Raw genomic sequence first — 15,929 nt, 5'->3', positions numbered from 1 at the left:
GCACCTAGTCTAATTGCTATTTATTTTATTGTTGTGCTGGGGGTACATTGTGACATTTAGAAAAGTTTTTACAATATATCAAGTATATCATAGTTAAATTCACACCCTCTACAATTCTTCTTTATTCTCCTTCCCCCCATTCCTGGAATCATTTCAACAGGTCTCATATTTTCATTTACATACAATGTGTACACAGTATTTGCACCATATTCACCCTCCTTTCACCCTTTCACATTATGGTTCATGGTGAATAAGTCTTGAGATCCCTATTATATACTTCTAACAGTGATATTTTGGATATAGATTAAGAAGGAATGTTTCAAGCTTTAGATGGTTGAGAATCCACTGACTTTCTTATTAAAATACAGATTAAGACTGAGGGTGTGGCTCAAGTGATAGAGCACCTGCTTAGAAAGCACAATGCCCTGAGTTCAAGCCACAGAATGGCCTGAAAAAAATGCAGTTTATGACTCAGTATGCATATATTCTCTATATTTCCAATTGCTGCTATGTAACCCAACAGAAGCTTAATAGCTTAAAGCAATATGCATTTATCACCTCTCAGTTTCCATGGGGCAGGATTAGGGGTACAAAATTACTTGACTCCTAGGTTAAATATTTTTCCTCATGCTGGATTGAGAAGTTGCCATGGGTTAAAATGTCACAAGAAGTTTGCAATCCTCTTTCAAACTCACTGGTGCTAGCAAAATTTATTTCCTTGCAGTTATGAAACTGAAAGCTTCAATTCCTAGAGATCTTCCTACTCAAAATAATCTTTCCTTATGTTGATTCAATATAATCCCAAATCCTTTCACCTTTTCCTGTAGTACAGAGGAGTCATTGGAGTGAAGTCCATTCTGTTCACAACTCCTACTCACAATCTTGGAGATAGGCTTTTCAGCATATGTATTTCAAGGGGAGGGAACGTCAAGGCTGTCTAAGAATTTGGCTTATCACAATATGTCTTCATGGGACCTAAGATTCTGTACTTTTAACTAGTTGGATGTGGTTGAGACTACTAGCTTCTGAAGGACACTTTGTGTGACAAGATGTGGAAACACATAAAAGAACTATTACAAATAGCCTCTCCCTGCTATCTCTTTTCTTCAGTGGGTGTTGCTTTTAAACCTTGCAGATTGTTCAGTATCTTTTGGCTAATAGAGTGGGAGTGTGATTCTTTTTTTTTTATTCATTTATTCACATGTGCATACATTGTTTGGGACATTTCTCTCCCCTGTAGCCTCTCACTCGCTCCCCCTTCCCACTCTCACTTCCATGCAGAACTTGTTCTGCCCTTATCTCTAATTTTGTTGAAGAAAAGACATAAGCATAATAAGCAAGACAAAGCGTTTTTGCTAGTTGAGATAAGGACAGCTATACAGAAAGATTACTAGCACTGCTTTCATGTACACATGTGTTACAACCCAAGTTGATTCATCTCTAACCGATCTGTACACTGGTTCCTGATCCCCTTCTCATGTTAACCTCTGTCACTTTATGGTTTCTGTATTAGTTCCTCTGGAATGAGGACATCAAAGGCTTTCATGTTTTGGGTTTTCTATCTATTCCTGTATCTCCCTATGTGCTCTCCCTTTGTCATCTGATCCAAGTCCAACTACATTGCTGCATTTGCCCTAGATCTAAAGTCCACATATGAGGGAGAACATTTGATTTTTGATTTTCTGAGCCCGGCTAACCTTGCTCAGAATGATGTTCTCCAGTTCCATCCATTTACCTGCAAATGATAGGATTTCATTCTTCTTCATGGCTGAGTAAAATTCCATTGTGTACAAGTACCACATTTTCTTGATCCATTCGTCAATATTGGGACATCTTGGTTGCTTCCATAACTTGGCTATTGTGAATAGTGCTGCAATAAACATGGGTGTGCAGATACCTCTGGGAATGTGATTCTTGATTCAATCAGGAGGGAGAAAAACAAATTCACAGGTGAATTTAAAAACTAAACTGAACAAAAGAGTGTACAGTCTCTCATCAGTCAGTGGGTTTTCATTTACTCTGATATGATCTTGACTGAAAGATTGTGAAGATAGAGAAACTTACAAAAGAACAGTAAATAACCAAGCTTTTGGAAGGATTTTCTTCTTATTATTTAAAAACAACTCCTGTTGTGGGCATAACAATAATATTTTATAAATGGAAGAAAGACTGGATTCCGAAGAATACCAAGATAGTTATGAGTTTTGGTAAACTCTAAGGTACTGAAAAGACTTAATTCCCATCTGTAAACTAGAAATAACAATAATACTTATCCCACAGAGGTACTATGAAGATGAACAATATATATGAAACATTGAAGAGGATGTAACACAGATAATACCCAATAGATATTATCAATTATTTTGTGTATATTAAGAATTTGTTCCCATGACTCTGTCCGGTCCTTGCTCTTCAAAGAAAATATGGAAACAATGTAGTTGCAGATGAGGGAAAGCACATTGATATTATTGTCTGAATGAAGAACAGTAACTAAATTCAAGGAAATATTGAGCTATTATTATTTGTGCATGAAGACCCTTATGACTTTTATTTTTTGAAATAGTTTATTACTTAATCTACTAGTACTTGCTGAACATCTTACCCCTATGTTAACGAGGAATAAGGTAAGAATGTAAAAGGACTTACATGCATTGGTTACTGATATTGAGTTATGACCCTTTACAGAGATTAAGCAACTGTCCAAGGCTGGATATGAATTAATCAGGTGATTGGTACAGTATAAGGGGCACTTTGTGATGATAAATGGCAGTGAAAGTCAAGTACTTTGCCTGTTTCATTTGAAAGTTTTCAGAGTCACACAGTTGGGAAAATGGTGTGCTCTTGTCAATTTTCTGAGTCCCTGTGTTTCTGAAAAAGAAAGGAGAAAAGAATTCTAGTGATTTTAGGCACTTCTAAATAGCTACCACAAAATGACTTTAAAATGCCCCATTGTGTACTGATAGGTGATGTGACATATCTTCTTCCATACTTTCCTTTTTTGCTGATATATATATAACATTTAATATATAATATATACATATATATACATATACACAATACATATAATTATACTGAATGATTATTAATTGAACAATTTTGTCCAATCCTTGAGGAAGAAGGGATTTCAATAAGAATGATGGAGACAGAGTTGCATTAACAGAGAGCCTAGATTCAGCTCCTTGGAAAAGTAAAATCTACTGCTCCTATCCTCATACTGTCCACAATATCACAAACAGAAGGATATACATGTTTCAAGACATGCAATATGATTTTGAAATCTTTGCCGTATTTTTAATCAATACACTAAGAAAAGTTATACATATTAACAATAAAAATAGTCACTGTTTGTTTAGTAGATATGAAACACTTGATGACCAATCAGATGCTTAAAATATGTTATCTTCCCCTAGATTCTGTGACAGATTATTGCTTTCTATTTTACAGGTGAGAAAATTGAAGCTCTAAAAAGTCAAGTTATTAGCCATATGTCACTTAGAGTTTTTATTTGTTTAGATCTGGGTAGACTGAGTTTTACATTATCTGTGGGTAACTGTGTGTGACTGTGACCCAGAACATTGGCGAATGGTCATCTCAAGAGAGTGTTACTCAGAAAGCATGGAAACATAATGCCCTGTGTGATGGGTTCTTTTCTTGAGGAGATACCTACTGCTACACTGCCAATGCACATATTTGCTAGAGCAGAAAGGACAATAACTTGAAGAACATGTATCGGATTTCTCACAGGTGATCATTCGAAAGGAACCAGATGGAAAGTGGCAATGAGGGTAAAAATAAGTCAGAGGCAGGGTCCACAAGTTGGTAAATATAAAAGAAAGAAAAAATAAGAGCTGATCTGTTTTAGTTAGATTAATCACATGATTATTTTCAAAATTAATAACCCTAAGAAAAACTTGGAGTTAGGACACAGAGAAGTTAGAACTGTCATCAACTATAGGCAGGTTTGCAAGCTGGAGCAATCACTATGGAAAACAAATTGACTACAAACACAAAAGCTGATTATAGGCAAAACTTAATATCCAGCAATCCTTCTCTTACATACAACTAAATAAAATTCACCAGTGTATCCATCAAAAGAAATGTGCAGCAATATTCACAACAATACATGAAATACCTGCATCCTAGAAAACGTGTGAATGCCAATCAACATCAGACAAAATTTATAAACTAGGTTGTACATTTTGAAATTTCAAATAGAAAATCAGAATGAAAGATTTTCTTCCACATCTAACAACATAAATGAATAGTTCAGACAAAATGTCAAACAAGAGAGGTTAGTATATAATTTATTTTTCTGTTTAAATAAGATATAAAAATTGGTAAATTTATTGGATGGTACTGGAAGTAAAAGATTAATGTTTGCTTTTGGAAATGTGCATTGACTGGGAGATTTCCTACTGCTAGACTTGTTCTATTTTTTGAACTAGAAATGGTTACATGGTATTCATAGAGTTCATTGAGTCACACATTTATGATGTGCTTATTTTCATAAATAGGTAATACTTTATCAAACTTTTAACTTTTTCTTTAAGGTTTTAGGTACAGTATCATGATTATAAAGTTCAAAATTGGATGCAGCTCAAGAGTAATGAGAGTTTATAAAGTATAATTTCAACTCTGCAATTGAGAAAATTCCAATGAGAAAGAAAAAAATGATTCAAGAAGCCATTGATGCTATATAATATCAAATTGTGAAAGAAAATGCCCAAACTTCAGAAAGAGATAGAAAAATAGATGATAGATACATGATAGATAGATAGATAGATAGATAGGTAGATACTGTATATTTAAGAAAAGTCTTGAGAACTTTAACACAAAAATTAGGAGTTTTGGAAAATGTTATATGCAGTAAACTGTGTTTAAAGCCTTAAGTACAGTAACAAGATGAACAAAAAAATACTAATATTACCACATTTATTAAAGATAGAAATATACAATTTCTAAATTTTTATCAGAAAATGAACTTATAGTGAACACATGGTAAAACAAGACAGAAAATACGCGTGCAGAATATCATTTTTAAGTAGGCTCAAAATCATAGGCAAGTAATTGGCAAACTATGGCCTGCAGGCAAATCTAGCCAGCTGCCTATTTTTTTTTATAAATGCAATCTTATTGGAACAGTGCCACTCTCATTCATGCATATATTACCAATTTCTGTTTTCCTTCTACAGGTAGAGTTGAGCTGAAGCAACCTTAGTAGACTATGAAACTGATAATTTACTATCTGACCCACTGGAAAACATTAACTCCTGGTGTGCAGTAAGATATATTATACTAATAGTTCTGAAACTTATTAAGTGGCTTGGATCTTCCTTTGTATTCTCTGATTAATTAAAAAAATTAAGTTCTGGAGAAGCATAAATATTTAGGTTTTCATTTTTTAAAAGTTGTTTGGTTGAGAGTTATCTTAATATTGATCCTTTGATGGTAACCTTGCTGTTGATCCTTTGTACAACTCCAGGACAAATTTTAGAGAGATAGTTTTCAGAATTCTGAGACTGGGTAACAAATTGATGGAGGTAGAGAAAACTATATACATTTTATTTAATTGTTTCAAAATTCTATGATTTGAATATATTAATATTTTTACATTATTAATTAGAAAACATGACACTGGCCTAACCTCACATGGACATGAATGTTCTGGCTATCCTGAAATTCATATTTTGTTCACTGTGACCTATGCCATGCACTTACTAAGAAATTGCGTCAATGTATTATGTTCTCTCAATTGACATTCTTAGGAAAATGCATGGATACGGTATACTTTGATATTACTGTGATTTGTAGTAAATGTATTATAATAAAATTTAGAGGAAAAGATAGAAGTAGGAGGATTCATAGCATAACAAAGATTAGTTGAATGTGTAGATTAACACAATTCCACTGGACACCAGTAGACTGTTCTCTTTTTCACATTACTTTATTGGATATCAAAGGGATGCTGACAACAGGTAGAGGCTAGTGACATGTTACTTAGTGGAATCCACACTCCACATTGGTCCCCTCACTCAGCAGACACATATTGAACACTACTAAGCACCAGGCCCTCTGTTTCTTGCTGGCCTCCAGTGGTGGGTCTGTGGATGGGGTGAAGCAAACATGGCTCCTGCAGTCATAGAGTGCTCTATTTAACATGAGAGACAAATGTTGGCTGTTTACTGAGAATGTTGAATTCTACAGAGTACTTCAGTGTATAAATAGCATATGAATATTTACAGCCAGTGCTAGGGGAACTCAAGAAGATCTTTGAAGTCAGAGCTAAAAAATATGCAAAAGTTAGTGGAAAAGAATTAAGAGGGATGAATGTCCGTGTCGCCTCAGAATTTGCATGTTGAAACCCAAATCCTACTGTGAGGCTGTTTCGAGGTGGGGCCTTTTGCAGGTGATGATAATCACGATGGTAAAGCCTTCATGAGAAGGATTAGTGCCCCTTAGAAAATAATCAGGGAGCTAACTCGCCTTCTTTCCACCATAAAATGACACAACTATTGCTGTCTGCAAATTAGGAAAATTACCCTCACCGATAACCTGATGCTGCAGACACCGTGATCTTGAATTCTAAACCTCTAGAACTGTGAAGACTAAAAGTTTGTTGTTTAAGCCACCTATTTTATGATGTATTTTTTAATAGCACCTTAACAGTCTAAGGCAGTGCCCTGTTGGAAATGGTCTTTCAGGAAGAGGAAACAACAAAAGTAGAGCTTTGAAGAAGAGAGAATATTGTGTGGGAGAATGAGAAAGATGTTTAGTGTGCCTGATGAAAGTTATAAAGAGCTGTAATGATGAACAAAAAATAAAAAGCACATATAGGATGATTAGATATAAAAATTTGCACTTCTGTAAAAATAAATATCATATTTGCAGGATAAGTAGATATCTTGGTTGCACACAGGGGATGTTTGTTTGATCACAGATTCTGTAGAAAGAAAGGTATGATGTGCCTGGTGAAAGAGGAAAAGCCTATGTGTACATATGGCTTAAAGAATATCTGCATTCAGTTGCATTTACAGCCATATAGCATCGATGCAGAGAATATATTCTTTTATAATGATTTTTGTCTGTCATCGTTAGATGGTACATTACATCATATTGCATGTAATAAACAGAAAGAAACTGACAAACTAATACTCTCAAGAAAACTCCCATGATTTTAAGAGTCCATGTGAAGGGGCAAGGTAAGGAAACTTGACTTGGCTTGAAGAAGAAAGATAAACCAGGGCCTCTATTACATCTTAAAATATCCAAACAGCTTCCCTTGGCAGTGGGCGTTGATGTATTTTGTATATTTCCAGAAAGTAGAACTAGGAACAATAGGCAGACACATTTTTACTCCAACTGATGAAGGGCTTTCTGAAAATAATAGCTTTTCCAATAGAGGAACCATCTCCACAACACACTTGCTGCCATTGGACTTAGTTCAGGGGAGATGGATGACCATTTCTTAAGGATGCTGTACCAGGTGTTCCTTCATTGAGATTGAGGTTGGACTACATGACCCTTTTCTATCTCTAAGAGGTTGTGATTATGTGTTTCTCATACTGTTTTTCTCTTTATTGTTCAGTACTGTGAGAAAGCAAATACCTGATATGGTTTTAAAATGACTTGCTCAGAGGCTCCCTTATGATAGTCGGGATACTTGCTGCTGTGTTACAGTAGATGACTTAGGTTTTTTTTCAGATAAAACTTCAATGTGATTATATTAAGGTTAGATCTGTTTCAGACCCCAAATTACAGGTAACATTTTATTAACATGAGTCACATAGCCAAGAGTAGCTACTGTTTTGTGAATTAGACAGCACCTACCATTCTATATAGCATGGTAATCACAAGAAATCATTCATAACATTGTGGCCTGTGCGTTTATTGTCCTTAAATACATTCCAAATAGCTGAAGAAACACTTTATTTGATATATTAAATATTTTGATATGAAACTCATTTGAAAAGTTGTCTTTGCACATTGCTTTCTAGTCACTTAAAGCTCTATTCTCTTTTTCTGTCCTTATACATGATATTAGTAATTTGCTATTTACAATATAATCTAGTTACCACAGATTTTCTTCGATTAGGGAAATAAACAAACACAAAAAATGTTCACGCACACTAACATAATGTCTTACTCACATGCACACTTCCTTCTTCTCTCTTTTTTTTTAATTTATTATTCATATGTGCATACAAGGCTTGGGTCATTTCTCCCCCCTGCCCCCACCCCCTCCCTTACCACCCACTCTGCCCCCTCCCTCTCCCCCCCCAATACCCAGCAGAAACTATTTTGCCCTTATTTCTAATTTTGTTGTAGAGAGAGTATAAGCAATAATAGGAAGGAACAAGGGATTTTGCTGGTTGAGATAAGGATAGCTATACAGGGAGTTGACTCACATTAATTTCCTGTGCGTGTGTGTTACCTTCTAGGTTAATTCTTTTTGATCTCACCTTTTCTCTAGTTCCTGGTCTCCTTTTCCTATTGGCCTCAGTTGCTTTTAAGGTATCTGCTTTAGTTTCTCTGCATTGAGGGCAACAAATGCTAGCTAGTTTTTTAGGTGTCTTACCTATCCTCACCCCTCCCTTGTGTGCTCTTGCTTTTATCAAGTGCTCAAAGTCCAATCCCATTGTTGTGTTTGTCCTTGATCTAATGTCCACATATGAGGGAGAACATACGATTTTTGGTCTTTTGGGCCAGGCTAACCTCACTCCGAATGATGTTCTCCAATTCCATCCATTTACCAGAGAATGATAACATTTTGTTCTTCTTCATGGCTGCATAAAATTCCATTGTCTATAGATACCACATTTTCTTAATCCATTCGTCAGTGGTGGGACATCTTGGCTGTTTCCATCACTTGGCTATTGTGAATAGTGCCGCAATAAACATGAGTGTGCAGGTGCCTCTGGAGTAACCTGTGTCACAGTCTTTTGGGTATATCCCCAAGAGTGGTATTGCTGGATCAAAAGGTAGATCAATGTCTAGCTTTTTAAGTAGCCTCCAAATTTTTTTCCAGAGTGATTCTACTAGTTTACATTCCCACCAACAGTGTAACAGGGTTCCTTTTTCCCTGCATCCTCGCCAACACCTGTTGTTGGTGGTGTTGCTAATGATGGCTATTCTAACAGGGGTGAGGTGGAATCTTAGTGTGGCTTTAATTTGCATTTCCTTTATTGCTAGAATGGAGAGCATTTTTTCATGTGCTTTTTGGCCATTTGAATTTCTTCTTTTGAGAAAGTTCTGTTTAGTTCACTTGCCCATTTCTTTATTGGTTCATTAGTTTTGGGAGAATTTAGTTTTTTAAGTTCCCTATATATTCTGGTTATCAGCCCTTTGTCTGATGTATAGCTGGCAAATATTTTCTCCCACACTGTGAGTGTTCTCTTCAGTTTAGAGACCATTTCTTTTGATGAACAGAAGCTTTTTAGCTTTATGAGGTCCCATTTATCTATGCTATCTCTTAGTTGCTGTGCTGCTGAGGTTTTGTTGAGAAAGTTCTTACCTATACCTACTAACTCCAGAGTAGTTCCTACTCTTTCCTGTATCAACTTTAGAGTTTGGGGTCTGATATTAAGATCCTTGATCCATTTTGAGTTAATCTTGGTATAGGGTGATATACATGGATCTAGTTTCAGTTTTTTGCAGACTACTAACCAGTTTTCCCAGCAGTTTTTGTTGAAGAGGCTGCTATTTCTCCATCATATATTTTTAGCTCCTTTGTCAAAGACAAGTTGGTTATAGTTGTTTGACTTCATATCTGGGTCCTCTATTCTGTTCCACTGGTCTTCATGTCTGTTTTTGTGCCAGTACCATGCTGTTTTTATTGTTATTGCTTTGTAATATAGTTTGAAGTCAGGTATTGTGATACCTCCAGCATTGTTCTTTTGACTGAGTATTGCCTTGGCTATTTGTGACCTCTTGTGTTTCCATATAAATTTAAAGGTAGATTTTTCAATCTCTTTAATGAATGTCATTGGAATTTTGATGGGAACTGCATTAAACATGTAGATTACTTTTGGAAGTATCAACATTTTTACTATGTTGATTCTACCAATCCATGAGCATGGGCAATCTCTCCACTTTCTATAGTCTTCCTCAATCTCTTTCTTCAGAAGTGTATAGTTTTCCTTGTAGAGGTCTTTCACATCTTTTGTTAGGTTTACACCTAGGTATTTGATTTTTTTTGAGGCTATTGTAAATGGCATTGTTTTCATACATTCTTTTTCCGTTTGCTCATTGTTAGTGTATAGAAATGCTAATGATTTTTCTATGTTGATTTTATGTCCTGCTACCTTGCTATAGCTATTGATGATGTCTAGAAGCTTCTGAGTAGAGTATTTTGGGTCTTTAAGGTATAGGATCATGTCATCTGCAAATAGGGATATTTTGACAGTTTCTTTACCTATTTGTATTCCTTTTATTCCTTCTTCTTGCCTAATTGCTCTGGCTAGGAATTCCAGTACTATGTTGAATAAGAGTGGAGATAGTGGGCATCCTTGTCTGGTTCCTGATTTTAGAGGGAATGGTTTCAGTTTTTCTCCATTAAGTATAATGCTGGCTGTAGGTTTGTCATCTATAGCTTTTATAATGTTGAGGTACTTTCCTTCTATTCCTAGTTTTCTTAGAGCTTTTATCAGGAAATGGTGTTGGATCTTATTAAAGGCTTTTTCTGCATCTATTGAGATGATCAAGTGGTTTTTGTCTTTGCTTCTGTTAATGTGGTTTATTACGTTTATTGATTTTCGCATGTTGGACCACCCCTGCATCCCCAGGATGAAGCCTACTTGTTCGTGGTGAATAATTTTTTTGATGTGTTATTGAATTCGGTTTGCCATTATTTTGTTGAGGATTTTTGCATCAATGTTCATTCAGGAGATTGGCCTATAGTTCTCCTTTTTGGAGGTGTCTTTGCCTGGTTTTGGGGTAAGCGTAATACTGGCTTCATAAAATGTGTTTGGCATTTTTCCTTCCCTTTCTATTACATAGAACAGTTTAAGGAGGGTTGGTATCAGTTCTTCTTTAAAGGTCTGATAGAATTCAGCAGAGAATCTATCAGATCCTGGACTTTTCTTTTTGGGGAGACTCTTGATTGCTGCTTCAATTTCATTTTGTGTTATTGATCTATTCAGGTGATTAATTTCCTCTTGGTTCAGTTTTGGATGATCATATATATCTAGAAATCTGTCCATTTCTTTAAGATTTTCAAATTTATTTGAATATAGGTTCTCAAAGTAATCTCTGATGATTTCCTGTACTTCCATGGTGTTTGTTTTTATCTCCCCTTTTGCATTCCTGATTCTACTAATTTGGGTTTTTTTCTCTCCTCATTTTAGTCAGGTTTGCCAGGGGTCTATCGATCTTGTTTATTTTTTCAAAGAACCAACTTTTTGTTTCATTAATTCTTTGTATGGTTTTTTTGGTTCCTATTTTGTTGATTTCAGCTCTTATTTTAATTATTTCTCTCCTATTATTTGTTTTGGGATTTGCTTGTTCTTGTTTTTCTAGGAGTTTGAGATGTGTCATTAGGTCATTGATTTGGGATCTTTCAGTCTTTTTAATATATGCACTCATGGCTATAAACTTTCCTCTCAGGACTGCCTTAGCTGTGTCCCATAGGTTCCAGTAGGTTGTGTTTTCATTTTCATTGACTTCCAGGAACTTTTTAATTTCCTCTTTTATTTCATCAATGATCCATTCTTCATTAAGTAATGAGTTATTCAGTTTCCAGCTGTTTGCATGTTTTTTGTCTTTACTTTTGTTGTTGAATTCTACTTTTACTGCATTGTGATCAGATAGTATTCACAATATAATTTCTATTTTCTTATATTTTCTGAGGCCTGCTTTGTGCCCTAAGATATGATCTACTTTGGAGAAGGTTTTATGGGCTGCTGAGAAGAATGTATATTGTGTAGAAGTTGGATGAAATGTTCTGTAGACATCAACTAGGTCCATTTGATCTATTGTACATTTTAGATCTTGGACTTCTTTATTGATTTTTTGTTTGGATGACCTATCTATTGATGATAATGGGGTGTTAAAGTCTCCCACAACTACTGTGTTGGCATTTACATATGCTTTTAGGTCTTTCAGGATATGTTTGATGAAATTGGGTGCGTTGACATTGGGTGCATACAGGTTGATGATTATTATTTCCTTTTGGTCTATTTCCCCTTTTATTAGTATGGAATGTCCTTCTTTATCTCATTTGATCAATGTAGGTTTGACGTCTACTTTGTCAGAGATAAGTATTGCTACTCCTGCTTGTTTTCGGGGGCCATTGGCTTGGTAAATCTTCTTCCAGCCTTTCATCCTAAGCCTATGCTTATTTCTATCAGTGAGATGGGTCTCCTGTAAGCAACAAATTGTTGGATCTTCCTTTTTAATCCATTCTGTCAAGCAGTGCCTTTTGATGGGTGAATTAAGTCCGTTAACATTAAGTGTTAGTACTGATAGGTATGTGGTGGTTCCCGTTATTTAGGTGTCTTGTTTGTTTGAAGGTTTGATTGTGTGTACCTAAGTTGAGGTTACTCTCTACTGTCTTGCTTTTTCTTTTCCTGTGCTGTGGTGCTGCCTGTCTTTTCATGGTTAAGTTGGGTTTCACTTTCTGTGTGCAGAATCCCTTGCAGAATTTTTTGTAGTGGTGGCTTTGTGGTCACAAATTGTTTTAGTTTCTGCTTATCATGGAAGACTTTTATTGCTCCATCTATTTTGAATTATAGTTTTGCTGGGTAGAGTATCCTAGGGTTGAAGTTATTTTCATTCAATGCCTGGAAGATCTCACCCCACGCTCTTCTTGCTTTTAATGTTTCTGTTGAGAAGTCTGCTGTGATTTTGATGGGTTTACCTTTGTATGTTACTTGTTTTTTCTCTTTTACAGCCTTCAATATTCTTTCCTTAGTTTCTGAACTTGTTGTTTTAATGATGATATGTCATGGGGTAGTTCTATTTTGATCTGGTCTGTTTGGTGTCCTGGAGGCCTCTTGCATCTGTATGGGAATACCTTTCTCTAGATTTAGGAAATTTTTCATCATTATTTTGTTGACTAGATTACGCATTCCCTTCGCTTGCACCTCTTCTCCTTCTTCGATGCCCATGATTCTCAAGGTTGATCTTTTGATGGAGTCGGTGAGTTCTTGCATTTTCTTTTCACAGGTCTTGAGTTGTTTAATTAAGAGTTCTTCGGTTTTTCCTTTAATTACCATTTCATCTTCAAGTTCTGAGATTCTGTCCTCTGTTTGTTCTATTCTGCTGGATTGGCCTTCTGTTTTGTTTTGCAGTTCTGTTTCATTCTTTTTTCTGAAGTTTTCCATATCCTGGGTGGTTTCCTCTTTAATGTTGTCTATTTTTGTCCTGAGTTCATTTATCTGTTTATTCATCGTGTTCTCTGTTTCACTTTGGTGTTTATACCGTGCTTCTATTGTTTCCTTTATTTCTTCTTTTGCTTTTTCAAGTTCTCTATTTTTGTTGTCTTGGAATTTCTTGAGTGTCTCCTGTACATTTTGGTTGACCCTATCCAGTATCATCTCTATAAAATTCTCATTGAGTACCTGTAGTATGTCTTCTTTTAAATTATTCTTGTGGGCTTCATTGGGTCCTTTGGCATAGTTTATCTTCATTTTGTTGGAGTCTGGATCTGAGTATCTGTTTTCTTCATTCCCCTCTGGTTCCTGTACTAATTTTTTGCTGTGAGGAAACTGGTTTCCCTGTTTTTTCTGTCTTCCCGTCATTGTCTTTGGTGTTGTTACTGTCCCTGTACTGTGTGCAATTAAGTATTTTCTAGCTTGTGAAAATAACAATGGTAATATTTAGAATGGAACAGTGAGCTGAGATGGAAAGCAAGAAGTTAAACAAAAGGGAAAAACAAATACACAGACAAGAAGGAGAAAATAGAACAAGGAATCAGACAAGTAAGTTTCAAAGGTATAAACAGGGAGTGTTAGTGTACTAATTGACAGAAAGCTGAACAGATATTAGAGAGACAGAGAGAGGATTGAAAATCAAAAATAAAATAAATAACAATAAGAATAAAAATAAAAATAAGTATATGAAAGAAATACCTACATATAAAAATAAATTAAAATGAAATGAAAAATAGAAAATTAAAAAAAGTAAACCAAAAAACCAAAAAACCTCCAAGTTCAAATGCAATGAAGTTTCAGTCTACATAATTTGGGTGTCCGTCTCAGTCTCTAATCCTGGAGATGGTGCCTCAGATGTTGTTCTGTAGTTGTCACATCAAAGGGGATGCATAAAGTAGAACAAAACTACACAAACACACACACACACACAAAATCCACCAAGTGTCCCAAGTTCAAATGCAATACAGTTTCAGTAAGTTTTTCAGCATGCAGGTGTAATTTGGTTGTTCTGTCATCAAAGATAGGGAGAAAAAGAAAAAAAAAGAGTCTGGAAACAGTTCTGGGAATGGTATCTGTGGCTGTGACTTGCCTGCCCGCTGCTGTCAGCCTGCTGTTGCTGGAGGCATTATTTATGCAGATCTCAGGGGTGAGCTTAACACTCACCTGGCCCTGCAGGCTTTGTTTACTCAGAGTTCTCCTGTGCGTGAGCCTCTGCTACAAGCCTTCCCCTTTCCATGCACACTGGGAAAGGTGACACTGCACCCGCATTCTCAGGCCTGCGTGTTTATTTACTGTTCATGTGGGAGGTGGGTCTTACCCCCTCTCCTGTGGAGTTTTCCTCCCACTGCCACTTTCACAAGTTTTCCTGCTCCTGATTACTGGGCTTTGCTGCTGCTCCTGCCAGCGGCCATGTTTGTTTACAGCTCACGTGGGAAGTGGGTCTTCCCTCCTCTCCTGTGGAGTTTTCCTCCCTCCGCCACTCTCACAAGCTTTCCCGCTCCTGGTTGCTGGGTGCATGCCCCCCTCCCACTAGAGTCTCTCCAGCCCTCCAGGCTTGTTTGTTTACAGTCCCAGGAAGGATTACCTTCCCCCAGTCTTTGGCACTCAATGTGCCCCACCCTCTTTCCCACATGTCTTTATTGTTCTTATTGCTTATTACTCAGTTTCTCTTTTTTCCCCGGTGGAGGTCAGTGTGTCCAGGGGGCTATGTTGCTCTGGCCCAGGCTTGTCTGTGGGAGTACCGCAGTACCGCGAAGCTCACCTTGTCTGCATCTTCCCAAGCCATCTGGGCACGGGTGACTGGTGGCCTGGGGGCCCTCCTGGTTTCTCTGTTTAACGTGAAGTGGAGATTCTCTGCGCCGGCTGGAGGTGCGGAGGGGTCAAAGTTATGCCTCTTCTCAGTGATTATGCCTGCAAAGTGTGTCTCCAGTGTCTCTCCAAGGTTTCACTATAGGAGGCTCGCTTTCTGCTTCCTCCCTCTAGCCGCCATCTTGGAATCCAGGATCCGTCCTTCTTCTCTCGTTTGGGTCATGTTTATTTATGGACTTCACACTTTCATTGACAATGTTGAAAAACCATTTATATTTTGTAATTTATACCAAGAATTTGGTCTTGGACCTAAGGAATGGATTAGGCAGTGACACCTAAAAGGCTGTCTTTATCCTGGGTATGATGATAAACTGGGATACATTCTGAAGCAATTTAGTTATATTTATTTTTTATTGTGCTGGACACACATCTGCAAGCCATTTATGACACCTTGGTGATATGGTTTGGTAATGTGTAACTATAGTTAATATAGTTAGCAAAATTACTTAGAGATATAACATTTTATGCCTTATTTGGCATTTTAGTTTTGTTTTGTATTATGTTTAGTTTTGCTTTTGTGTTATTTTACCAGTGCTAAATTGTCTAAAATTGACCTTATATTTTAGCCTAGATAGGGAATATGTGTACATTAGTTAGTTCTAACCAAGTCTCTTTCTTCAAGAAAATAATTTCTACGTTGTGTTTTTTTAGGAAGATACTCTTCTCAGGATGCTAGCTAGCATTTAAATTATT

This window comes from Castor canadensis, chromosome 2 (genome assembly GCF_047511655.1).
Source record: "Castor canadensis chromosome 2, mCasCan1.hap1v2, whole genome shotgun sequence".
Lineage (NCBI taxonomy): Eukaryota > Metazoa > Chordata > Mammalia > Rodentia > Castoridae > Castor > Castor canadensis.
The sequence above is the reverse complement of the archived record's forward strand: the minus strand, read 5'-3'. Positions refer to the sequence as shown.